This window comes from Hordeum vulgare, chromosome 6H, assembly GCF_904849725.1.
Source record: "Hordeum vulgare subsp. vulgare chromosome 6H, MorexV3_pseudomolecules_assembly, whole genome shotgun sequence".
Classification (NCBI taxonomy): Eukaryota; Viridiplantae; Streptophyta; class Magnoliopsida; order Poales; family Poaceae; genus Hordeum; species Hordeum vulgare.
This window is the reverse complement of record NC_058523.1, coordinates 59118787-59125626: the sequence shown is the minus strand read 5'-3', so window position 1 is coordinate 59125626 and position 6840 is coordinate 59118787. Positions and strand designations below refer to the sequence as shown.

General features: G+C 46.3%; 1 pseudogene; it reads left to right on the top strand.

The window, feature by feature from the left end:
* The first annotated feature begins 1015 nt into the window (after window positions 1–1015).
* LOC123405082 lies at window positions 1016–5773 on the top strand (annotated as a pseudogene).
* The last annotated feature ends 1067 nt before the right edge of the window (window positions 5774–6840 follow it).

The following is a 6840-nucleotide window of genomic DNA, read 5'->3' as shown; positions in this document are numbered from 1 at the left end:
TCCTTGACCGCATCCTGTCCGCCTCATTTTCAAACACAATCATTGGAATAGCCACAACCCATAGTTCATGCAAGCGACCCTAGATCATGCCGGCAACACAGCCAGCCTACACGTCCTCGTCGGCAACACAACGAGCGGCCAGCCAACACAGCCGGCCTCCAAAAAAGAATAGGTTTTTCGTCGGAAACACAACCGGTGGCCGGCAACATAGCCAGCGGTCAGGAAACATAGCCGGCCTCCAAAAAAGAATAGGTTTTTCGCCGGAAACACAGCCGGTGGCCGGCAACACAGCCAGCGGCCGGTTCACCATGCCAGCATCCCAAAAAAGAACGGCCACTGCCGATCTGACGTCCTAGTTCAGGCCATCAACGTCGGTGTTGGCATTTCGCTGAACAGGACGCGGGGCGACGGTATGGCGGTCGTAGGCGGCGGCCGGGCTTGCTTTCTTTGTATCTCCACGGATGGGTGGGCGCCGCTGCAGGACCCCGACGTGACGTTGAGGACGATGACGGCTGAGGGGCGCGACATAGACGGCGCGATTACGCTGACTTCCGGCGACCTTGACAAACGGGTCTGGGCTTGGCACCTTGGCGGAGGGAAATCGGGCGACAATGGTGTGGTCGACGACGTCGGGGAGGGGCACTGCGGAGGCCGGACGACCGACGAGCATGTGCTCACCGGCCCGACAGGCGCAGCTGCGAAGCTCGTCGGACGGCACAACCCCATCATGAGGAGGGTGTGCGCTTTCCTGATGATGTCCTCCTTCTCTTGAGCATCGGCCTTTTGTCGTGCGTCTTCCAACGCAGCGCGCTCGATGGTGTACGCGCTCGCGGCGTCCTTCCTTTTCGCCTTCACCCTCCGGTTCTGCCTCTTGGCCGACTCCGCGTCGAGCTTTGCGATCTCCTGTGGCATGAGTTTCGACTGTGGCTTCTTCGTACCCTTGGGCGCCTTCTTCTTCTTCGCCTTGGTGGCCGGGACGACGGTCGGGTCGCTGGAATTCGGCGTGGGATCGGCCATGGCGGGAGGGTGGCGGGCAGAGGGGAGGACGGGGCGTGGAAGGGTTTTGGGGGGGAACGAAATGGAATGGGGCGTGGGGCAGGAAGGTCGTGCTCCTTTGTTTCACCGACGGACGGGTAGGACATCCACGGAAGGCGCGCTGTCCGTTTCACCTCAAAATCGGACCAAGTTTGAGTCAGGAATGGATCAAAGCGGACAGAAAACGGATAAACATCTGTTTGTGCTAGCGCGCTGGGTCGCCTGGTGTGTCCGTTTTGCCCCCAAACAGATGCGGGCGAATAGGATAGGGTGGCGAGCTGGAGTTGGCCTAAGGGCATGTACAATGATTGATAAGATAGTCTTATCTTAAATCTTGCATGTAATTTAGAGATGACAAAAAAGAAAGTCTACAGTGGATCATCTTTTAGTCTTATATTCTATAATCAGTTATTCCTAAAAACATGGTGAGACATATTGTGCTAAGAAATCATTTCTTGTCTTCTCTTAAATAAGAGAAGACAAAACCTTTTTTTCATGTTCTCTTTCTTCCACCTCATCATTTATCCTATGTGGCACTCCTAAGATAGCACCATTATACATGAGTGTGAAGTTTGTGTGACCGAGCACCTCGGTGCTCTATATCTGCTACGTTGAGCCATGTGTGTGGATCATAAACTGTCGCGTTGGTGTCCCCTGGCAGGTCGGGCTAGCATTAGGAGCTAGATTGTGTAGGCGTAGCTACTTGGGACAAGTGTTTGACACATTGGTCCATTTGCATGAAGTGTTTCGGAGCATAACTTGTTGTTTTGGAACATGACCTGTGACCGTGTATGTACCCAGGAGACGGAGCGAGCTTACCTAATTGTTAACCGTAGGGGGTCCCATTTGCTCTGCCCACTACCTCGTCTTCGTCAACCTGGGGCGCAGCTCCGTCCGCTCCCCCAATGGACCAGTCGATGGGAGAGATGCGTCATGGAGCGCCCAGGTAACAAATCCTTCAAGTATTTCTCTAGCATTGTCGCCGGATCCGCTGCGTCGTGCTCCCCCCCGGCAAACTGTCTACGGCTAATAAAAAATCTCAGATCTCATGCGTTTTTCCCTGGATCTGCAGCCTTGACCCCATTGCTTCCGATCCAGTATGTTCTTCCCTGGATCTGCAGCCTTGACCCCATTGCTTCCGATCCAGTATGTTCTGCTCATCCGGGTGAGTCTCACGCTTCTATGAGCATAGCTGTTGGAGAAGAAATACATGGGAAGGACGTCCTGGACGGCGGACCAAGTGACGGATTCAGTCCCAGATGCACGGAAGCAACCAGCGGCTGGACTAGGAGGTATTGTCCTCGAAGGCGCTCATTTTTCATTTGTTTCCAAAAGATCCATTTCTTACTTGCTTCGAACTGAAATGTTGTAAGTAATTTGATTGTGTCTCTGTATTTGTGTGCTGGTGGCATATTCTAAGTACTTCCATAGATGTGTTGTCGGCCTGGAGTTGTAGTCAATATTTAATGGCGAAATTTATTGGATAAGGAATATATACCATGGTTATGAATATACAAATTAAGAGCTTTATAATTTTTTATTCGGAGTATGGATTTAGTTTGACGTCAAATTAATTTTGAGCCTGCAAGGTTGTAAGTAACTAATTCCGATGTGGTTGTGACTTCATGAGTGGCCTGGTCTTGTAAGCATTTTATGGAAACACATCCATAGTCGAGGGGATTGAATTCGTAGTTTTAGTTTGATGCATGGTACTCGATGGATTCCATATGACGTGTGTGTTTTGTTTGATGGATCTGCCGTTCTGCTTTTGATCTAATAGAAGGCTCTTGTAAATTGAAATTTGATTGGATAGCTTTTCCTATTCGAACTTGTAAATGTAATTTAGCCTTAACTAGATAATATCAAATGAGAATGTAGTTGCAATTTTTTTCAAACTATGTGAACTTGTTGATTGTTGCGTGCTAGCCGGTGTTTTTATTGTTTTCTGTTTGAATGTAGAATTTTTGTGTTGGGTTGATATGTTAGTATTAAGCGAGTGGGTCTTAATAACAATAAATGGACTAGTGTTTCCTTTGTCAGTTTTATCTGCCTGACATTTTTCTTTAATTGTATATACAAGGGTTAGGATTGGCAAGGCACCTGTCGAAAGGGAAATTAGTGCAGCAAGGAAGAGTGCTTTGGAATTATCAGTGAGAGCATACATAACCAAGCACGATGGGAATGTTGCCAACCATGTTATTGGAACCTCGTTCGACTCTATAGACGAGGCTTACAATTTCTATAATTTATATTCATGGGAGGTTGGTTTTGGTATTAGGCTATCAAAAAGCCGGCTGAATGTTAACCGGTCAAGGTGCATGCAAGAGATTGTGTGCGGCTGTGCGGTTAGTCTTTGTTCCGCTGTCTTGCTAGTTATTCCGTTACATTGGATACCCCGGAATTGATTGGTTTGTATAATTTTCTAATTTTTCAGGGGAAGCCGGTGAAAGATAACACTAGATCATCAAGGTGTGGGTGCAATGCTATGATCAGGCTATTAAGGTCGGAAGACAATGGGTGGTACATGTGCGAGCATCGCTCGTCACACAACCACCCTCTCTCGATGATGTGTGGTGAAAAAATGCACTGGCAATCTCACAGACACATTGACCGTTACACTAAAGATTTGGTTACACAGCTAAGGCAAAACAATGTTAGTCTTGGAAAGGTCTTCAGTATAGTTGGAAGTTTTTTTGGTGTATCGAAAATGTTCCATTCACCAAGAGGGTGTTAAGGACACTGTGTGGCAAGATTAATAAGGAGCAGAGTGATTCTGATGCCAGGAAAACAATGGACATACTGTCTGAGATGAAGGAAAATGACCCGGCGTTCAATAATATTGTTCAGGTTGACGAGGAGAGTAGGATAAAGATACTTATGTGGGTGAATGGTAATAGCATCGACCAGTTCATGTGTTTTGGAGATGCAATAACGTTTGGATTATGATATGCCATTTGGATTATTTGTTGGTGTGAACAACCATTTCCACAGCATAATATTTGGTGGGACGATGCTTAGGGATGAGAAAGAGGATACATTCAGATGGGTCTTTCGTGAGTTCATTAGAATGGTTGGTGGGAAGCATCCGCAGACGATACTTACTGGTATGTCTTATGTTGAATTGTCTTTCTTAAAACAAGATCGTCATATAATGTCTCTTTGTGAATGCTTACTAAAGCTCGCATCTTACCAATGAATATTATTTCAGATCAGGCTCGTTCGATGGAATTGGCGATTGAGGCAGAGCTGCCAAATACAGTGCACAGGTGGTGTAAGTGGCACGTGTTGAAGAAAGCGAAAGAATCAATGGGCGCATTGTGGGGGAAGAATGGTGATTTCAAGACTGAATTTCACAAGTTGGTCCATCACATGGTGACCGAAGAAGAGTTTAAAGGTGAGTGGGCTGCAATGCTGGAGAAGTACTCGCAGAAGAAACATCCATTCCTACAAATCTACGAGGTGCGTCACAAATGGGCGAAGCCGTATTTTAGGGGAGTGTTATGTGCAAAAATGACAAGCACGCAACGGAGTGAGAGTGCAAATCACATGTTGAAGGGGTATGTTGTGCCTTGCTGCCCTATGCATCTATTCCTACGCCAATATGAAAAACTATAATTTAACAGAGATTCTAAAGAAAGCTACCAGGAGAAGCGCACCTCACTGGTTAGTTAGCGTTACCGCATAGTGTGGTCGGTTATCTGGTAGCAACTTTAGTTTTTCTTGGTAAGAGATCTAAAAAATATATTACATGTATGCAGAGTGGAGTGTCGCTAAGATTTAACCTACCAATTGAGAGGCATGCAAGCAAAGTTTACACGAGGGCTATGTTTGAGCAGTTTGGGGAAGCTCTCTACAAGGCTGGTGCCTACGTAGTTGATGTAGTTCAACCTATGGCAATTTATAAGCTAACCCATGTTGATGCAGCAACACGTGCGAGATGGAGCAAAGTTGAGTTCATAGTTAAAGTGAACGATGACAAATCATTTTTTATCTGTGAATGCGGGTCATTTGAGCACTCTGGCATGGTTTGTTGCCATTCCCTAATAGTAAGTTTCATGACATACGGTTTATATGAAAGACAGAATTGTGCTCGGAACTAATGTCTTTTTGTACTGTGACAGGTCATGATTGAGTTGCGGCTTAGTAGAATACCAACAAAGCATATATTGAAGCGATGAACGAGGGATGCACGGGATATCTTGCCTGAGCGACTTGTCCGGTACCAAAGAGACAGTGGCCCTCCTGCTAGCAATACATACAGGCATCATACTATGTACATCCAAGCTTTGGATTGTGTACGGCTCGGTGACAGCAACGTGAAATGTTTTGAAGTTTTCACGGCCATGATGAAGGAAGTTTATAAAACTCTACTGCCTCTAAGTCTGGATAAGGATGGTATGGGACTTGAAGATCGCGAGACAGCTGTTGATGGCAACAATATGATGGATCGTGTGCCGGAACTATCAAACTGTTCAGGAATTGCTCCCGCAAAGTCGAAACGGTCAGCGGGAAGGCCGTCTTCAAGCAGAGAGAAGGCTCCATATGAAGAGAAGCTGAAGAGGTCTAGATTTTGCACCATATGTCGGGGTGAGGGTCACAAAAGTACAACTTGCCCTGATCGAGGTGATATACCCAAAGCCCCAAGGAGGTTGCCAAAGTGTGGAAACTGTGGAGTGATTGGTCACCGAAAGACTGCTTGTGGGAAAATTGTGATCCGTTCGAGCCGAAGTTCCTATAGGCACATCGCATTTTCTAAAAAAAAATATGGCAGGTGCGCCCAAACGATTTCTATTGGTTTCGTATTAAGGCAGTGTGCCAGAATATTTGATGGCAACATAACGTTGCTATGATTTATGTAATTTCGAATTTTATACTTATATTGGTTCTGAAAAATTTGATGCTGCTATTGTGACATGAGTCCTCGTTAAATTCTATAACGTTGAATGCGTGTACTTATATCGGAAAAAAAAGGAAGTTCATATTTTATGGAAACTGCTATATGTACATGTTTCATGCTATCTTTTATCATTGTTGCAAACGCATGCATTGTTCACCTGGAATTGAAGCATACACCAATCCTGTTGGCATCGATTCCAAAACGAACAATGCGTGATGTGTGCGTGTAGGGGTAACATTTTTTGCACAAGGTGTGTGGGAGAAAAAAATATAGATGCTGGTGTGGGGTAGAGTGTCGATTAGTGAACAGCATGCATTCTGCGAGGGGGTCACTAGGTAGTTGGATCGGATGGTTGGAGGCTTGCGCTATAAGGTAGACCTGGGTCCGGTTGATGGCGATAATGGTGAGTGGACTGGTCATACTTGTGCCATGCACTGCAGCCCACGCACTTGGCACTGTTAGCACGCTGTGCGATGTGATATTTGGTACACTGGTAAAAAGATTTCCTATTAATGCAGCAGATCAACCCCTGTGCGCGCGCGACAGGCAAGCGTGCTTGAGTTCTACCGAGGCCGGGTTTGTGATCTGTACCGAGCGATTGATTGGAAAGCACAAATTATTACAGAGCACAGACAGAGAGGAGAACACGCGGGCGTGGTCTACGCTCTGCCGCTACTCCTTCTCATTGGACTTTCCCCCCCCCCCCTTGATTAATTACAACTACGGCGTGTACAGACAGCAGAGGAGAACACATGGGCGGGTGGCGTGTACATGCAATGGCTTTGCATTTATTGCATATGTATTGTGATGTGGTGTGCATGCGGCATGCCGGTGTACTGTGTATTGGTACAGATTGTGAATAAAAAAATACCTTCTCTAGTTGTTGTTACCGAGGATTCAAAATTTCA